The sequence below is a fragment of the Sceloporus undulatus genome, chromosome 4 (assembly GCF_019175285.1).
Source record: "Sceloporus undulatus isolate JIND9_A2432 ecotype Alabama chromosome 4, SceUnd_v1.1, whole genome shotgun sequence".
In the NCBI taxonomy this organism is placed as follows: Eukaryota; Metazoa; Chordata; class Lepidosauria; order Squamata; family Phrynosomatidae; genus Sceloporus; species Sceloporus undulatus.
This window is the reverse complement of record NC_056525.1, coordinates 30,040,639-30,061,015: the sequence shown is the minus strand read 5'-3', so window position 1 is coordinate 30,061,015 and position 20,377 is coordinate 30,040,639. Positions and strand designations below refer to the sequence as shown.

Sequence of the window (20,377 nt, the reverse complement as noted above, 5' to 3'; positions counted from 1 at the left end):
CCCTTCATCCTTCATCTTTTATCCTTTACCCTACCTGGACTCCACCTGAAATTTTTTTATCTCATTTTAGTGTATTTGTACAATAATGTTTTTAATTTTTCTTTTTTGGTTTAATCTCTTTTTAAGGACTCGATTGTGTTTTTATGCTGGGGGAAGGTTGGGGATTTTGGATTTTTTAATGCATTTTTCTTTTAATCGTATGTTATTTACTGCTGTAATCCGCTTGGATTTCCTGCGATTAAGCGGAATATAAATAATAATATTATTATAATAATATTAGTATTATTAAAATACTGTGACTACTATAACCACACAATCTTGAAAACATACATTCTTAAAACATGCTTGTAAATAAAGTTAATATTTATTTTATTTCTGTAAGAGTATTGGCCTGAGTGAATTTATAAAAATAACTTCATAGACAACATGCAACCAAAGATAAAACATGGAGAGAAGGACACTGGAGATCCCAACCCTAAGCCATTTAAAGGAAAGTGTATTAAGGGTAGAAGTGGGGCAAGTGCCTAGGACCAAGGGGTCTGCAGATGTCTGTGAGATCAAAGGACAGCCTCGAAGCCCTGACGGGAGGACTGCCTTGGTCTCACCTACTCAGGGCTGCTGGGGGCTGGGCAGGCAGTTGGGTAAGTGAGACAACAGGAGGGGAAAGAAGGGGTGTGTGCTGCCCCTCTTTCTCTGGTGCCTTGTCTCCTTTGTCTGAGAGAGCCATGTCACCAGAGAAGGCAGGAGAGGTCCTTGCATGCTCACCCCTCCTTCTCAGGTATCTTGGTTTCCTCATCGGAGAGAGCCAAGTCCAAGATGCTCCCCAGGTACTAGATACAAGTCCCATAATCCCTCACTGTTGGTTAACTAGGGCTGATGGGAACTGTTAACCAAAAACATCTTGAAGACCATAGTTGCACATCTCAAATCTAAATAAGTTTAAGACTGAGCTGGAATATAATTCCCTCTAACTACCAAGAGGAAAGGAGGGGCAGGACACACATTTGCTTGTTTTTGTATTCAGTGCAAGCCTTTGGTAAAATGTTCCATCCGAGTTTTCTGGAGTGATCACCCACATCTGACCACTACCTGATAGCTGTTATGCCATATATTTACAAAACATGCATACCATAAAATTGGCTCTGGGTTGGCTTTGTTTTTCAGCTGTCCAAAGGGCAATTTTGATTTCATGAAAGTATTGGGGAAAAGAAAGAGCATATTTGATCAGTTAACAATGAAAAGCTCAGACAACCATTGGATGTAGCCTTCTTATTTTTGCACATTGTGTTAATGATTGGGAACCATATGTTTAAGAACAGCATCAATAGTATCAGTAGCTGCAGTCCTCTCATGTTACTTTTTACTGCCAGCCTAATTTTGAATTTAATGGCTAACATGCATTTTGTTTATGAGTTACAAATGTTCTGAATTTGACGACAGTAAAAAGCAAAGCAACAAAATATTTAGTCACTGCACTGAGGAATTGGCCCAACCCTTGTCTGCCTAGTGTCACATCTTTTAATATATATACGTACATATGTAGTACATATTAAAAAGAGAACCCTGTGAAATTCACAGGGGAAATCCCTGTGAAAGGAATGCATCACGCCTTGAAGGAGGGAATATTAAAGCTAAGCATCCTGCTTTTCCAGAGGAGAGTCCTCTATCTGAAGAGGTGTCATTCCTTTGTTTGAAAGTATCCTGTCTTTGGACGGCAGGAGCACTAAAGAGAAGGACAGCCGATACCGCACTACACTGTTATAGAGCTATTATTCCACTTTAACTGCTATGACTGCCTCCTGTAGAATTCTGGAATGACTAAGAATGGGGAAGGCAGCTATGGAAGAATTAGAAAATGTAAAGATATACAACTGAGCACAAAAGTTAGAATCATACAAGCCATTGTGTTCCCTATCATCATGTATGTATGTGAGACCTGGACGGTTAAGAAAGTGGATAATAAAACTACTGGACATGATTTAATTAGATAAACTTACATGCAGATTAAATAATAAGTCAATAACAGATGTAGGAAAAGCTTGGATACCAGTGATAAAATATTGGAGAAAAGGTTGGCATGGTTTGATTATATACTGTCTTGTAAAAAGACTGTAAACTTGATATAAACATGTGGTTTGCTGTTGTTTTTTAAACTTTCTCTTTGATTGTTATACTTTTATTTTGAATTTTAGTAACTCTGTAGGAGTAACTTTGAGTGACTTTACAGTAACTTTGTTTTTATTTTTATTTGCATTTAAACATACAACATATACCAAAACATAACATACTGTACCTATACACACATACATATATACATCATTAATACTACTAACAAATTTTCTAAAATAACAATAACAAATAGTACATTAACTTCCTACTATATGGAAATCCTCTTAGATTTGTTCTGTTTAATCTCGTTTTATCTTTTATATAGCTTAGTGCTTTCTTTACCCCCATCATATTTCTTCTATCTTTTAAAATAACTTTCCCATAAGTTTATCTCCAAACCTTTGTTTGCTACATCTTCAGGTGAACATATATCTGTATCCAAATTATAATGTGCCTGCTATTCTAGCTACACTTAAACTTTTAAACAATAATACTGACTTTATCCACCACAACATGAGAAGGCATGACTCATTGGAAAAAAACAACAATGCTAGGAAAGGTGGAGTGAAGCAGAAGGAGAAGAAGGCTGCATGCTAGATGGGTATGAATTTGCAGGACCTGAGGAGAGCAGTGGATATTAGAGAGTCTTGGAGATATCTCATCTACAGGATCGCCATGGATCGAGATGGAGGGTGGGTAACAACAAACAAAAATAGTTTAGTGATTGCTGTCTGGCTGAGATTTCTAAATGCTATGAGTTCTCTGGCTGAGATCTCTAAATGCTCTTCCCAGAATTGCAAATCCTAGGATTCCACAAGAGGAAGCCATAGCAGTTAAAGTGGAATAATAACAGCATAACAGTGTAGTGCAATATTGTGAAAGCCAGTGCAATGGGACACCAAAGAAAGAATGGCTTCAATTAGGTGTTTAGGCTGCCTGGACAGTAAGCTGCCTAGGTGGTTCAGACATCCCAGTCCTGTAGTGGCAGAGCCATCTTGGGGCAAAATAGGTGCATAATACAACAATGACTGGAAGATCTTCTGGCTGCAGATGCTGCTCTTTTTGAAGAGTATTCAGAAGAAAGTACCTGTGCAGCAAGAAGTTGGACAAGTCTGGGTAGATCACAGCCAACCTCAGCCTTCATAAAGCTGGGGGGGGAGCTATCTGGGAGAAATAGAAAACCAGAGGTTTGTCTATAAAAGGTTAGAGAAGGCCAGGTCAAAAATGAGTTGGGGCAGACAGAGCTGGGGCCAGTTAAGAAGAGAGGAAAGGAGAAGATATGAATAGGTTTTTAAAAGCTGAGAATATGAAAAGGGTTTAAGAGCTGAGAATGTGAAGTTGACAATGTGAAGAGGAGAAGTGTTATTTTGCTTGAAATGGAGGTGGTAACCATGTATCATCATCAACAACAACAACAACAACAACAATAATTTATTTAAATACTGCTTTTCCCCAAAAGTTGGGACTCAAAGCACCTTACAATGTAAAAGTACAGTACAATTAAAAACATACAAAAGTGACCATTAAAATAGACTGAAACTATTACAATATTAAAATGGATCACTTGTTTTTTAAAAAATAGAATGCAATTAAAAAGATAAATGCACATTAAAACCATACACTTTAAAACAGTACAGCACCTCCACAATGTACTGTGTGTGGAACCAGCATAATGCTAGATGTCTATCTGTTTCAATAATAATTGTTGTTATTTCTACAACTCTGCCTGGATGTTTTAATTTAATTCAATAACAAGGTACACTGGGCAGGCTTTATTACTCTGAACCCACTGTACAACACGATTATCTGTTCAGTTTAGTGGTCACCTTGAGGCCTTAGTACCAGATGCAAGGAAAGGTCTTCATGGTAAATCAACTTTGAATGATAGGAGCCCAAGGGTTGAAACTGCCAGGCCAAACTGGATTGGGTTATGTCACAGCAGTGCTGCAATAGACAGGGGAAAAGGAGATTTGTGATGGCTCAGTGTGTAAGTTACTAGAAAGCATTCTGAACACACCAACCTTCACCCTTTATTTTCCTCCGGTTTTAGCCAAATCATACTCATAACCTTCTAAACACAACTTAGAGGGGAACAACAGGAAGGGTGCTGGATTCCAGTATAAATTCCAAATGAATTAGTTTGAAATTCTAGATGTATTTGTTTCTTTTTTTTAATGTGATTTTCACTTTTGTCTTCACAGCAATCCTTTGAGGTAGGTTAAGGACATTATTTTTTGCTAAACTAGGTGGCATGCATACCATGAGGTCAATCAAAATACTTTCCAGCCCAGACATTCTGCATGCTTGCTTCGAACTTTCGAACAATATAATGCTGTCGTGTGTACAGCTTAACATTCTGAATATATATTTTTTAAAAAATTATATTGATTTATTTATGTATAAAATGGTTTATACCTAAAAATGTAAACAAAAATATAAAAATAAAACAAAAAAAATGAATGCAAGATTAAAAGTGGAACCACTACATGGTGCACCAATACACTAACCTCATGAGTGTATTGGAGTTTGTGGGTCTAATCTTTCCCCATGCACCACTTTGTATTTTCATTTCTCTCCCTGACATCTAGCGTGTCCTTTACACACAGTTGTCTTTCAAGAGGAGCAGCCACAAGGGACTGGTCCTCCATTCTTTTCTTCTTTCTCCCCAGGATTGAGTAAAATGCCAGCCAGTATGCTGGATATGTAACCTATCCAGGATATTGTAATAGCAATACACAGATCATGGACTCTTTTGAATGCTTTTGCATATGTATGCTTTATGTGCAACTTCCATGTGATGTTTAATGAGAGGTAGTAGGGTCTGCGGAAATGAGTATAACAGGACTGAAAGCCTGAGGAATGCAAATCTAACACTAAAGCTTTCTCACCTTTTTTTTTACACACTCCTCTATTGGCGCTTCACTTTCCCATTCACATGACAGAGAGGTATTCCAGAAATACCAATACTACTTCCATGACAAATCTTTGAAAAGCATTAGTGTACCTGCACTCTGAAACCCACAACAATCTGGGGAAAAACCTATATATTTAGCCAGTGGGTTTTAGGATTCCTCCTCAAAGCATTACTGAGGAGACAAAAGTGGCCATAGGGTGGTATAGCTGGAAGCCAATAGTATCTCCCTGACTATTTATTTGGGATCCCTTAACATGGATTAGTTACCTCTCAAGGCCCTTTAGGAGCCTTCTGTCAGAGTGCTTAATAACTGGTGTGTAAAACTGTTTTTAAATCAGCAAAACATACTTGTGAGGGCTGCCACTTCAGATACTTCATAGAAGGCAGAATAATAGAAGTCAGCAACCAATCTGTGATTACAAAGGATTACTTTTCAATTATTATTTTAATCTCATGCTTTAGCAGTGACCTGTTCGATAAGGAGAGAGTCCAACCCAGCCCTCCTTTGCTGAAGATTTCCTTTCATCTGAGGCATCCTCCATCTCAGGACTTCTCAGTCTTTTATTAGGGAACCAGCAAATTTTTCCCAGCTGGTGCCATACTTGTGTCCACTGGATTGTTATTAATATTTGTCATCAAGTTGACTTTGATTTATGGTAACTTTATGAACGAGAAGTCACCAACTGCCTTTTCCTACCACTTCCTACTATACTAAGTGTGAACATTTTTCCAAATGAGCTGCATCATTTTATGATATGTCCAAAGTATAACAGCCTCAGAATAGTCATCTTCACTTCCAGTGGGAGTTGAGGCGTAATTTGCTCTGAGACCCATTCTTTTTGTCTCTTTAGCATCTGTGATATCCAGAGAACTCTTCTCAAGCACCACATTTCAAATGGTTTGATTTTCTTCCTCTCAGCTTTCTTCACTGGCTAGTTTTCACAACCATACATAGAAATCAGAAACACTATGTCCTGGACAATTCTTACTTTCATATTTAATAATATGTCTTTACTCTCAAGGATCTTATTCATTTCCCTCATCGCTGCCTTTCCAAGGCTAGTAACCTTCAGATTTTATGACTATAGTCTCCATTTTGATTAGTGATTGACCAAAGGTGTAGGAAATCCTAAACTTTAATCTTGAATATTCCCAATCTGTGGGCCATAGTTTTACTTTCCATATCATTTGGCCAATTTGTGTTAGAATTTGAAACAGCTCTTACTGATATGTGTTCCACTCTTCGTGATTTATTTCTCCCAATTGCTTTGGGGTTTTTTGTCACTTTATTTTCTAAAATTGTAAATTCATCTTCAAATTATACTTCTTTGAGGAATTTCTCATAATTTCATCTCTTTTATAGAGTTTTTTTATTATACTGCTACTGTTGACTTTTTATTTTGTCCTGATCACATTATACAGTTTCCTGTTGTTTATACATCTCTATTCTTGGTTTGAAATTCCCTTTAATTTTCTGAGTCTTGTGGGAGAGGTCTCTTGTTCTATCTTTTTGTTGTCATCTTTAATTTCTTTTCATGGATTATTAGAATAGTTCTCTTTGTCCCTTTGGACAAGTCACTGAACAGTTGCATTTAGGATACTGACCCTACTTCTGTCTCCTTTTACTTTTGCTTCTTGTCTCTTCTTAAGCATTTGAACAGTTTCATCTGTCATTCAGTGTGGCTTTTCTATATCTTTGGCTACTGATAGTGTCTTTTTGCATTTATTCCTTGTTTCAGTCTAGAATTATTCTGTTTCCTTGTCAGTTAGGCTTAGTAATATGAACATGTTCTTTACATGGTGTTTAAATTCTACAGAGATGTTCTTCAGGTAGTATTTTGGTAAGATGATGGACTTGGAGTACTTCTTTAACTTCACTCTGATTTTTTATATCAGCAGTTTGAGGTCTATGCCATAATTTGCATAGATTCTGCAGAAAGGATGAGCTTCTTCATCTTCTTCTTCCAATTGTATAGGATAGTACTGTTGGACACAACTATTTTTTTAATTTCCTGGAAACTGTCGGCCACTAAATTGATGGCGGGCAGACCAGCACCAGTCTAATGACCACCACCTGGTGTAGCATTGCTTTCACTCAGAAAGTGGGGGGGGGGGTTTGAAGGAGCTGCATTTCTCCTCCTTCTGTACAATGCTGGGTTTTTGTCCTGCGACATCCTTGGATGACTCCATGGACCCATGAATCTCAACAGAGGGACCACTGCTGGTGCTGCCACACCTGAACCCCAGAATCCTGAATATTAGATAGAATGATCTGGTCACCTCAGGTGATGGATGCTGGGGAGCAGGTCTGACCTGTTTCTATTGTGATGAGGCCAATAAAGCAGTTGTCCCCAAGAGACAGATGCTGGGGAACACAGACGGAGAAAGAGGTATACATGCTCCATTGCATGTTTTGTGTACCCTGCTGTAAGTGAGTCTGCAGATATTACCTGTAGTGGGATATATCCATCTTGTCACTAATGTTGAAATACCTGAAATTGTGCTTGCTGCTTCCTGACCTGGGGTATCTAGAGGTCTTCCCTTTTTGCCTTCTTCCAACATGTCTCTTCATGCTTGCTATTTACTGGCCTGGGCTATCTAATGGTCTTGTCTTATTGCCTACTCCCAACATGCCATTTCATCACCAAGAATCATTGACCACTTGCCATATCATTTGGGACTTCTGGGAGTTGAAGTCCAGACATCTGGAGGTTGAGAACCACTGTTCTAAGGTACTATGAGCCATGAGTACCACAATTATAGATGAAATACTGGACTGAGGTACGGTTTCTCTTTAAGATAGCTCCTCCTTTGCATATGGCAATCAATTTAAGTGTATTTGAATGTACAATCGTCCATGGTCTAGAATTAAAATGGAATGCCCCCCTGTGTAAGGTAGCTTTGCCAAAATAATGACTGAGTAGTTGGATTGGTTTGCAGCTGCAATGTCTCCTTTGGCGGCTGCTAATTTGCATATACTAATTAATTTAAAATAGATGCAAGTAAAAAATTGCTCACAATTAAAACTGAGCTTTTGAAAAATCCTTAAGTAGTCAACTGCTGAGAAAATAGAAGCAGATGGCTGGAATCCAGCTGCAAGTCAAGATCCAAGACTGAGTGGATTAGTGCTAAAATACTAAAAAAGAAACCCAAAAAATTCTCTTAGGAAAAGGGTAACAGGAGGTGGGTTTGGCTTTCACACTCTGAAAGTAACAGATCTCCATATTTGGTATTAGAAAGTATTTTTACACATTAGGTCATATAAATTGGTATCCCTGAGCTTTTTTTACTCCTTGTCATATAGCATAATTGTCTGCAAAAACTGTGTACGTTTGTCTCTTTTAAATCCTTGCATCCACCATGTGTTTTCTTGTGGCCTAATGTCATTGTGGGCCAGAGCTTGGATATTCTATTGGACTAACTAAAGAAACAAGTATCTGTTTCAACAAGGCACTTCAGTGGCAAGGGTCAGCAACCTGTAGCCCTTGAGCAACCTGCAACCCTCTGCCTAAACTTGTGCAGACTGATTTGAAAAGCCCACTTCAAGGGATCAGATTAGACCTCTGCAAAGAGAGGGCATGCATCACCATTAGCCCATTGAGGAAGGAACAGAGGAGGAAAGAAAGCATGGCTCAGAGAAAGAAAGAAAAAGTTAAGAGAGACAGAAAAAGAGAAACAACAGAGGAAGCCCACTTAGGGCTCTGGCCCTACCCACAGTTTCTGCACTGCCCCAACAGACTGCCTCCAAGGAAATATGGCTCTTGACAGGGGTGGGGGGAAAGGTTCCAACCCTTGTCTTATGCTAAGTTTAGAAAACATCTTGATGGCCAGGCTGACTATTTCTCAGTTTATTGAGGTATATTAGAGAGAACCGGCATGGTTTGAGCATTGCACTATGACTCTGAAGACCAGGATCTGAATCCCTGCTTGGCCATGGAAACCCACTGGTTGACCTTGGGCTAGTCACATTCTCTCAGCCTCAGAGGAAGGCAAGGGCAACTCCCCTCTGAACAAATCTTGCCAAGAAAGCCCCATGATAGGTTCACCTTAGGATCGCCATAGGTTGGAAATGACTTCAAGGCACACGACAACACTAGATCAGTAGCTATCATTCTTTTCAGATCTGGTGACACTTTCAACACACAACTGTTTGTTTGGCCTGGTTTCTTTTTCCTTTTCTCTCCGATCTACCTTCTTCTTTTAAACAAAATAAGGATATATCAATACCCATATCTCACTGGACGACAAAAATAATAACAATCAAAATCTTCATGAAAATCATATCAAGATAATGGGGTTAGGGCTATGTCAGGAATTATTATTAGGCCATTCAAAATGTTGGCAACACCATGCTATGCTTTGTTTCTTCTTGTTGTCCCCTTCCTCCTTCTCACCCCTCTACCATTTTTGACACATTTGGCATTCAGATTGTTCTGAAAGATAAGAACTGATTGCAAAACCAGCTGCCTAGCTACAATAAAGTTTGTGTTGCACTGGCAGGGGCTGGAATTAATGAAATCTCAAAGTGGGCTGCAGCAGTATATTAAAATCCTCAGTTCTAATGCTTTTCTGTGTCCCTTCATTTTCCACAAAAGAGGCTTCCACATTCTATGGGATAAAATTGTAATGCTGCTGGTTTTTCCTCCTAAAGAAATTGTTATTTTTTTCATAGGTATCATGTATCCTTGGACAAGTTATATGTTAAATAGAAAAGAAATAAAAGAAAGCAACTCCACAGAGAATTGCCAACACTCTTGGATTGATTCCTGCAAAATCGAGCATTTTTAAGAATTGGGAGATGAGCTTGGATGTGGTCACTTTTTTGATACACCCAAGCCACTGTTTTCCTCTACGCATTTGTGGAGTTTAATCGACCTAGATAATGCATCATGGAAAAGCAAACATGATCTATTTTTGTTACTGTTGTTTGATAATAAATAATGCTATACTACAGTTACTCATTTGGATAATGTACATTGTGTGGATTATGCTGGATATTTTTGTTGTTGTGTTCCTCCACGTCACTTTCAACTTATGATGACTCTAAGGGGAACGTATCACAGGTTTTCTTGGGCTGAGAGCACGTGACTCATCCAAGGTCTCCATATCCATAAAAGTATGGTGGTTTGAACGTTGGACTACAACTCTGGAGAACAGGGTTCAAATCATAGAAACCTACTGGGTGACTTTGGCCAAGTCACTCTCTCTCTGCCTTCAGAGAGGCAAATCCTCTCTGAAAATTTTTTGACAATAAACCCTCCCTGATAGAGTCGCTATAGATCAGAAATGATTTAAAGGCACACAACAACAATATATCCAAAACCAAAGTGATTTATGCTGTTTAAATGCATTTTAAGGCTGACAGCTGACCTCATCTACAGAAACAAACAAAAAATTAATCAGGAAACATGAATCTATGTGGACTCTTACTTTAGGCATTTGCCGGTGTCCAATCTAGTCAATCAAAAACTCTTCCCATAGCTTAGATCCAGACATGTCCTCCAATGAAAGGAAGGGATCCTTCTATTCACAGAAATGTCTGACTTAGTGAAATTTTCCACTGGTGAATGGGGAGATTATTTTTACTGATTCCCCTCACCCACTATTTCCCTTAGTATAGACCTCTGCAACTAGCACCATCCAAATATGTTGAAGTATCCAAATGTGTCCAGAGGAGGGTCACCAAAATGGTGACGGGTCTGGAAATTATGTCCTATGAGGAGAGACTTAGGGGGTGTTTATCACACAGGTTTTTGCAGCTTTTTGCAGCTCAGATCTGACATGACTGCGGGTCCAACGGTGCAAATTCACGCGATAACGTGATGTGTTATCACACGTGATTCCATTCTATGGGGGCTCCTTCCATGGGCCTTCCGCAGTGATTCCAAAGTGACTTCTCATTTTGGTGTAATCAGTAACAAGCGAATTCACAGAAGTTGCTTCCAAGCTCACTTCGATTTCACTCCGAATTGGTCTGGTGTGGAATGCAACTTCACTTCTGCTCTGGTACACCACCGGAAACCCCCTGGGTTGCAAATTTCCCATGATGCAGTGCTGCAACTTTCCCCCATTTCCTTTCGGTGGTCTTTTCACTTTCAGGGCAACTCATTTTTTTGGAATATACATGTGTGTGTGCGCGCGCGTGCATGCGTGAATATGAATATACAGATATGTATGTATATCTATCTATATGTGTGTGTGTGTGTGTGTGTGTGTGTGTTAAAATTGCTGAAATGGAAGGGAAAATAAAAAAGGGAGATGAACAAGACACAGAAATATTCACGAGACAAATATTCACGCAATCATGCAATTGCGCGAAGCAGGGAACAAGAACTTGCACCCCTTTTCACCCCATAAACGTACAAGGTCACAATGCGTTCAGACCCCCACTGAGCCTGCGCAAGGGTGCCGATTCAAATAGTTGAATCCCACCGGTGTGGTAATACAATTTGCACTCACTCCACTTTGATTGAATCCGCATCACGTGACTTGCCTTGGATTCGATTCCCCTTCGTTTTGGAAGGGAAACGGAAGGGCAACCAGGTGTGATAAAACATTCACGTTATAATGTGAATTCACATAGCTGAACCAGGAGTCACTCCGGATCTGAGCTGCAAAAATGTCTGTGTGATAAACACCTGGGTATATTTAGCCTGGAGAAGAGATGGTTAAGAAGTGGTATGATAGCCCTGAATAAGTATTTGAAGGCATGTCATATTGAGAATGGAGCAAGCTTGTTTTCTGCTGCTCCATAGAATAAGCGATGGAACAACATTCGGAGGAATCTCCTGACAATAAGAGCTGGTTGACAGCAGAATACAGTCCATCGGAGTGTGGTAGAGTCTTCTTCTTTGGAAGTCTTTAAACAGAAGCCAGATGGCCATCTTTCGGAGATGCTTTGAGAGTTCCTACATGGCAGGGGGCTGGACTGGATGGCCCTTGTGGTCTCTTCCAACGCTATGATTCTATGATTCTAGGTGAAGCTTTCATTGTTCCCAGCCAGCAAGGATGTCATAGTTCAATATATAGTTCAACACATTTTCAACCAAAACCCTCCAAATATGCTGAACAATACCTCCCACTATACTTAGCCAGCAAGCCCATCATAGTTCAACACATCTGGAGAGACATCTGTAACCAACACCCTCCAGATGTTCTGAACTATACCTCCCATTTCCCCAGCAAGCAGAGCCATCGTAGTTCAACATGTGGAGGTCATCAGAGGCAGGTTACACCAGTGCCATCTGCCATGCTGCCCTCCACCAACTCTCCAGGGCAACTTTTCAGGGGGCACATAGGAGTAAAAATGACTGAATACTATTCATTGTCCACCTCTGAGCCCAATTCCACAAACAGCAAAGTCTGACCCCACCCACAGTCAATACTGTCAGTTTCACTCCTTTCTTCTCTAGTCCTTAAATGCAGTTCAAGCTAGAACCAACTGGATAACTGCCTTCCACCATAGATCATGCAAGGCTTCAATTTCATTAACTTGAAAGTAAGGGGATTCAAGGGGATTGACCACCAAGGAGTGCATAGTGGTTGGTTTGGGGTATTTTAATCAGTCCAGATGGGCTGCGAAGCCTATGAGAAGCCTGTAGCCTTATGTGGGAGCCAAGCCCAGTTCAGCGCTTATTGAAATGGATAATATATCAAGCTTGTTGCCATGTGCCTTCATTTCCAACTTATGGCAACCTTCAAGTGAAGCTATGACAGGGTTTTCTGGGTCTGTGAGCGTCTGCCTCAGCCAAGGCCCCTCAAGGAGTTTCTATGGGCAAGAAGGACAGCCAAGCTCCATCGCCAGAGTTGGAGTCCAACTCTTCGCTTTTTGGGCTTAACTGAAGTGAGGCTTCCCAGTTTAGTTGGTTATAATCGACTATTAATACCTTCAGACAAATGGACAACTGTTTTGCTTTTTAAAAATTAGTCTATGGTATTCTGACTTTTAAGATCAAACTAGAACCATTCCATTACAAACAAGGAAAAGGGGGGGGGGGTGGATTCTCCCTTTCCGATGTGTACAACCCTCCAACAAGGAGCTCCCAGCAGCTCTGCCTTGCTTTTGGCCCCATCCCTGGGAAGGATGTCCGAAGTGGGTCCTTCGTCCTCTGCCTGAGGGGTCAATAAGGCCAGCTCCTTCCTTTCCCTTAAGCTCCGGCCTAGGAAAGCCCCTGCCCCAGCATTCCTTCCCTGTGAGCTTTGCTAGACTTGAGCCCAAGTGAAGGAAAAGAAGCTGGGAGCTTCTCTCTTCCGAGTCTAGGATGCTCTGCTTCTTCCTTTGGGCTGAAGGCCAGGGAGAGAGGGGGAGGGGGCTCGTCTTCCCAGCCCTTGCTCTCCGGGGGCTGCCAGGTCCCTTGGCAAGGGGGGGAGAGGAGGGGGCTGGGGAAGAAACCCGAAGCCAAGGAGGGTCCGGGGCCTTGGGGGCTTCTGGGGATGCCTCCTTCCTCCTCCTCCTCCTCCTCTTCCCAAGGTAAGCCGAGCGGGAGCAGCAGAGGCAGCGCTGCCTCCCCAAATGCTCCTCTTCCCCGGCGCTGTGTCCCTGGCTCTCTGCCTTCCCCTCTGCCTCCCTCCCTCCCTCCCTCCTTTCTTCGCCCTCCTCCTCTTCCTCCTCCCTCCATCCCTCCGAGCCTTAGGGCTCCTCTCTGCCTCCTGAACTCCGAGGCCAAGGGCAAGGCCAGGGCAGGGCGACCCTTCCTCCTCCCTGGCAGCCTTGGCACGGGCAGCACACCTTGGAGGGCACCTCCGCCTCCTCCTGGCAGAAGCCGGCGGGTGAGGGGAGCGACCCTCTGCGACAGCCCCGGGTGAGTCGGATGGCATCGGACCCCCCCCCGTCCTTCCTGGGTCCCGAGACTGGGGCGCCCCTTGGCCCCAAGAGAGAGAGGGGGGGATGGGGGTTGCGCCTCTTCCTTTGGGGGACCATCCCGCCTTTGGCCCCCGTCGCCTTTCCGGGGAAAGAACTTGCGCGCAAAGGCTGCCTCCATTCATTTCTCTCCGATCCTTTTCGCTTTCAAGACCAAACTTCAGTTTCCGCGCAGAGACTGAAAGGCAGCCACCCGCTTGGTTTTCTCTTGGGGCAGCACCTTCCTTCCTTCCTTCCTTCCTTCCTTCCCTTTCTTTCTTTTTTGCTTGCTTGCTTCCTTCCTTCTCTGACCTTCCTTCCTTCCTTTTCTCACTTCCTTGCTTCCTTCCTTTTCTCTCTTTCTTCTTCTTCTTCTTTTCCTTCCTTCTCTCTTATCTTTTCATTCTTCTCTCTCTCTCTCTTTCTTCTTTCTTTCTTTTTCGGGGTCATTGTGGGTGGGAAAGCAAGTGGAAGAGAAATAGATACAGAAGATCTTGGAAAAGGGATCTTGGAAATCCCTGGAAACTGGGCGCATGAAGTTTCCTAGACCTGAGCCTATTTCCTCAGCACATGCCTTTCTCAGGCTCAAGGCTACAAAAGCTCATGGGCCCAGCTTCTGCCTTTGCATTCGGCTCCAAGGGGCTCCAAGATTTCCAGACAAACACAGCTATGTCTTTTTTGAATGCTTGTTTATTTCTCAGCGATGGCATTGTATCTATTCTCAGTAGCCCTCCACTTGCTGCAGACTTTGACACACACAGTCACTTTTTCCAAGTTACATTTGGAATAGTTGGCCTAACATTAACTCTTTTTTTGATAGGAAAGGGGTCTTTTGGCTTAGTTTTTGTTCAAAACATATGGAAAGTTTTCTCTGGGGGTTGAATGCATTTCTGGAAGACCTACCAAACCTCTTGCGTAACCCTGAGTAGGTGAACATTGATTCGCCGTCCCTGTTTATTTGCGGGTTACTCTATACATGGCATTTCAGGTGTGTCATCCAGTTTGCTGGAGACAATATGGACATGAGAGCGTTTCTGCTATGTGTGACAACTGGGCAAATAAGTCATTTGTCATAATAGAAACATTTCATTTTAGGGAGGTGAATATTCCAGTAAAGGAATAAATAATTAATCTGTGATAATATGTACTTGAAAAGGCTCTCTGTGCTTGAAGAGCAAAGTGAATGACATTTTTGTGACTTCTTACTAGTCCTCTTCTGGACGAAGTTCTGGATGAAGTGTTTTTGAACATTACAAACAGGGAGACTTTTGTAACATCATCCGGATTTGTAAAGAGCATGTTCCAAATGGTACTGACCTTGTAAATGGGACATCAAGCCTGACAGTACATCTGTTTCGTGTTTTTATTTCGTTCTCTAACACTTGCGACACGGAGGGATCCCCAGGAGGAAAAAATACTGCTTTTTAAAACATGAAAATAAAGTTGCAAATGACAGGCAGTTTAGCCATACAACTTTTCTGAGGTCTTTTGACAAAACAACAACAACAAAAACCACAATGTGATTTTTTAAAGGTCTCTTCTGTATTATAAACACCAAATATCAGTTGACTACAAGATACAATACCTTAATCCATTTTAGTATAGCAATAGTACTAGTCATTCTTGCTTGAAGCATATACGGAAGACTGAAGTTCTTATATTCACCATTCAATGTGTTATTTAAGAAAGGAGGGGAATTTTTAAAATTAAAATTAGGATTTATATACAATCCGGAAAGTGAGTTATTGCTAGGAAGAGAACAGTTAGTATGATCTATACATAATAAATTCCTAAATCTGAAATTAAAGGTTTGAGTCCAGGGAAGGAATTTATTAGCATACAAGTCTTTTTTAGATGGATATATTCCTTGTGAATGAAAAAATGAGCTTCTAAAGCAAACTGGTAAACTGGTTAAGTGTCCCCATGTTCCACATCAATATTGCTGAGGCAATCTCGAGTATATGTCCCTTAGCACTCTGAAAGTTGTGGGTCAGCGCTTGGTTGTGGTGTTTAGCGGTCTTGATAGTACAGTATTTAGTCTATTCCTGGCAAGAAATTGCTATATATAGCCACTACATTTCATTTGACCTCTGTACATTTAGTTGCTTCTGTGTGCTGATCTTGAGATGTGTGAAGGAATTTTGGAAGGTTAATTTAGGACTAGAATATTATCTTTTAACCAATTGCCCCTTATATATTTATTGCTCTGCTCTAGCAGATTGATTTAGTTCTGCTGCTGCTACTTTTGCTTTTAAAAAAACATTTAAAAACATTGCTCCCTTTCTCTTAAATTCTCGTTCTGAAATATGAGTTCCTCAGTCATAACTGTGTTTTGAAGACTGGCTCCATTTCAATGGCCGTTTTATAATAAATTTAGAAAATGTTAACAAACAGAAACCTATGCTCAGCTGGCACAATCTGCAGACACAAAATCTTGGAAAAGATAGCTTTGGGGGTATCTTAAGTAGTGATTACTGCTGTGCCTAGATAGTAGGGTTTTGTTTTGCTTAGTTTTGTCATCACTTTTCTCCTCTTGCTTGCAAGGGTTTTGAAAGGTGAGTCTAGCTGCGTGACTGTGTAACATCTCCGGGTGGCTGAAATTTGTCCCGATCTAGTGCTCTGACAAAGACCGGCTAAACTTGGAGTTACTTTGCTGAGGATGGTAAGAAAACATTAGCAAAAAGTATCTCTGCCGTTGTCTGTTGATTAACTTCTGGAAAATTGTATCAGGATGACTTTATGTTGTCACCTGGACATGAAGTACTAACTATATTACTCCAAAGGGAACAACTCATTTCAGTGATTATTGGCATTGTTGTCAAATTAAGTTGGCGTAATGAAACATTCATCTCAGAACAATTTGTCCTTGTGTCTTACTGTTGTGTTCCTTCAAGTCATTTCCAGCTGACAGCTATCCTAATACAGTATGAATCTATCATGGAGTTTTCTGGAGCTAAGAGTGTGACTCACCCAAGGTCACCCAATGGGTTTCCATGCCCAAGCAGGCAATTGGACTCTGGTCTCCAGATCTGTAGTCCAGTGTTCAAACCACTGACTATACCATGCTGCCTTCTGTTTACCGGTCATAATTAACTTCCACGTACAAGCTTAAAGCTAATTGAGATAAGCACCTGGATGGAGAGAGGGAATTTTCGATCTAGCCAGGATTGTTCTACATTAATTAGCTGTGCAGTCTCATAGAGGTATACGGAGAAGCAAGCCTTACTGAATTCAGTGAAAGTAAATAGTGTTTCAGGGTGAATTTGTATTGCATTGCTTACTGCTATGAATGAATAGTTGTTTTGTAACTGATTACAGCTCCTGTCAAGTATTCCTTCATTTCCACTCTGGACCTTATCCTGCTAGCGAAATGGGATTTAAACTAGATTTAATTTTTTTTTAAACCTGCAAATGATCACATGACATTGCTGCAAACGTGAAATAACGCCAAAATAAACCGAAGGCAAAATGGAGAAAAATGGCAGCTTTTTACTTTCAGGAAGTTGCGGGAGTAAAGAGCTGCTGTTTTTCTCCGTTTTACCTTTGGTTTATCTTTGTGTTATTTCACTTTGGTAGTAACGTCGTGTGATAAACTTCCCGCCTCTATGAGTTTTTATAAATTTAAATCTAGTTTAAATCCCATTTCTGAACAGGATTTCACTAGTGTGATAAGGTCCTCTGAGAGATTTTGCTATTGACCTTCAGATATAATAAGATATCTCCAGATAATGTCTCAGCCTAAATTTACTCAAAACTAATATTTCCTGTAATCTGCTCATGCATGAAATTTACAGATTGTGCACCCTAATGAGAAACCACATTGGGGGGGGGGGCTGTATTTCAAATATGTATGTAAATGAAAATATAATTCCATCTGTGAGAAAATGGATTTTCATGCCCAACCTCAAATTAAAATAATTCAGTTCAAATACCAGATGTGAAGTTGTTCAGCAAAAATAGGGAAACCTATTATAAGGTTTTCTTGGCAAGATTTATTCAGAGGAGGTTTGCCGTTGTCTTCATTTTAGGCTGAGAGAATATGCTTTGCCCAGGGTTCCCCATTGTGTTTCCATGCATGAGTGAGGATTTGAACCCCAGTCTCCTGAGGTAAAACCACTCATACCACTATACCCTGCTGGATACGTTCCACTTAAATGCTGGTGGTGAAACTCTGTCAAAATAATTTCTTAAAATCCCACTAAATTCAATGGAAACCAGTAGGTTAGTAAAATAGTTTCATCTAGTTAGTTCACACCCTGTAATTTTAAAGCATGTGAACTGTCACAAAATAAGGAAAAGCACAGATAGAGATTTCTCTTTTAGATTATTTAGTAGGCTGGGTAAATGAGGCGGGGGGGATACCTAATTGTTGTTGTTTTTGTAATTTGTTTTTTAGCTTTAAGTAAAATAAACCTCACCTCCCACTTTGGTAAGAAGAGAAATATAATGTAACTTATCTTATACAACTTTTCCTTCTTTGGAGGCTTTTTAAACAGAAGTTGATACTCATCTGTCAGGGGTGCTTTTATTGTGTATTTGTGCATGGCAGTGGGTTGGACTGAATGGCTCTTGTGGTGGCTCCCAACTCTATGATTCTGTGGTTCTAATCTCAAAAGCATCAGTGCAAGTTCATTGTCAAGTGTACAGTACATTATTTCATTTCTAGTTTTGATACCTCTTTTTGTTTCATAATCAGAAATACACTGTAATTAAACATTGGAGATGATCAGACAAGGGGAAAGCCAGGAGTAAAAGGCATAGTCCCTGCATAATGATGCGATTGTGCTGAAGATTTTCAGACACATTGCGCTCCTCCAGGACATATTCCGTGAAGATTCAGGAATACTCCAGCAACAAACCATTCACCGGGAAGTCCCAAGAATGGTTTGTTGGTCAAGCTTTCCTGGATTGTCATGGGATAAGTCCTGGATGAGCGCAATGTCATCTGAAAATCTTCAGCACAATCACACTATTATGCTGAGAGCATGCCTTTTACTCCCGGCTTTTGCCCCATCTGAAAATCTCCATTATGACAAGCAGTTTTAAAATGTGTTTTGTTGGGTCCTATGGTTTCCGCTTACCAATTCTTAAAGCACGCTTTATGAATTGCACCCAGCTGAACAACAAGACAATTTAGGGCTTAAAAAACACAGAGTGATAAACAAGGAAAAATGGTCTTTTCTCTCTTTTTACTTTCCTTGCCTTTCTTTCCTTGTGTTTCTTTCTCTTTCTGGAAGACTTGCTTGTTTAGGAGCTCAACTTTTCACTCACAAAACAATGGCGAAGCAGGCACCACATTGCTGAGAACAGTATCTAATCTTTATTTATAGATCTTAACTCCTTTAATGGTGTTTAACCAACACCCTGCTTCTAATCAGGTGAGGATAAATCTCCAAAATTGGTGGTGAAGAAATAATGAGGCCAGTGGCTTGTTGGTAGCTTTACCTTGGGGGCTTAGATCATTTATCGATTGCAGAAAAGACTAGTGGTTGCTGGCTGCTGGCTCTGCTGTAATTTCACAAGAGGAAAAGGGTTTAAGAATAACAAATTTTCATGGAACAGTTCTATATTTTTCACTCCTTCTTAAAAAGTAATGTTTTTTTAAGCTAAAAACTATGTATGTATGTATGTATACACATATATACAAAGATCATTCTGGATTTTCCTTTAAAAAATTGAAACACTGGGGCAAAGGTTATCAATTAAAGGGATTAGAAATTACCCAACCTCAAAGATCATATTGATTATATTTGCATAAAACAAATTCAGCAAAGCATAAAACTACAGTAGGCTTCTGATTTAAGAGAGACACCACTGAGTTCTGATGTGGGTCACATTTGTTTGTAGATCTTTGATGTGGATCATATTTGTTTAGCCGTGGGATGATGCAAATCACAGATGCAGAAACTAAGAGAATGGAGTAGATCAGAAGCACAATGAAAATACGTAGCACCACATGATTGGCGGGGAGGGGTCTTCTAGCGGGATGAATTAGAGATTGAAGCTCAAAGCATATGCAGGTTGAGTAAACTTTATCCAAAAATCTGAAATTTGAAATGCTCCAAAATCCAAAACTTTTTTCATGAGTGGCGGAGATAGTGACACCTTTGTTTTCGATGGTTCAATTGTGCACAAACTTTGTCTCGTACAAAAGTATTAAAAAGTTATCGTATAAAATTACCTTCAGGCTGTGTGTGTAAGGTGTATATGAAACATAGGTGAATTTCATTTTTAGACTTGGGTCTCATCTCCAAGATAGGTAATTGTGTATATGCAAATATTCCAAAACACAAAAAAAATCAAAAACAATTTTGGTCCCAAGGATTTTGGAGTAGGAAGATTCAGTCTGTATGTGTAATATCAAAGAAAAGAAAGCTTCAAAAATTGTGGGGTTTTCTGAGTACAGTACATCCAGAAATTTTCCAGCCACTATGACAAAGGCTTATGATGGCTTGGGGCACCTAGGAGATGTATTCTAAAAGTTCATTTTTAAAAAGTGAGGTACATCTATACTG

General features: G+C 40.4%; 2 protein-coding genes across 3 annotated transcripts in view; both read left to right on the top strand.

Moving 5' to 3' along the window:
- NCOA3 (nuclear receptor coactivator 3) overlaps positions 1 to 20,377 on the top strand; it is a 1,019,275-nt gene that overhangs the window by 419,581 nt on the left and 579,317 nt on the right. The gene's annotated exons all lie outside the window — the stretch shown is intronic.
- Positions 13,514 to 20,377, top strand: part of EYA2 (EYA transcriptional coactivator and phosphatase 2) — a 201,098-nt gene continuing 194,234 nt past the window's right edge. Inside the window, exon 1 of the mRNA XM_042465931.1 lies at positions 13,514 to 13,824. The gene's annotated coding sequence lies outside the window, so the exon portion shown is untranslated. The remainder of the gene's footprint in view (positions 13,825 to 20,377) is intronic.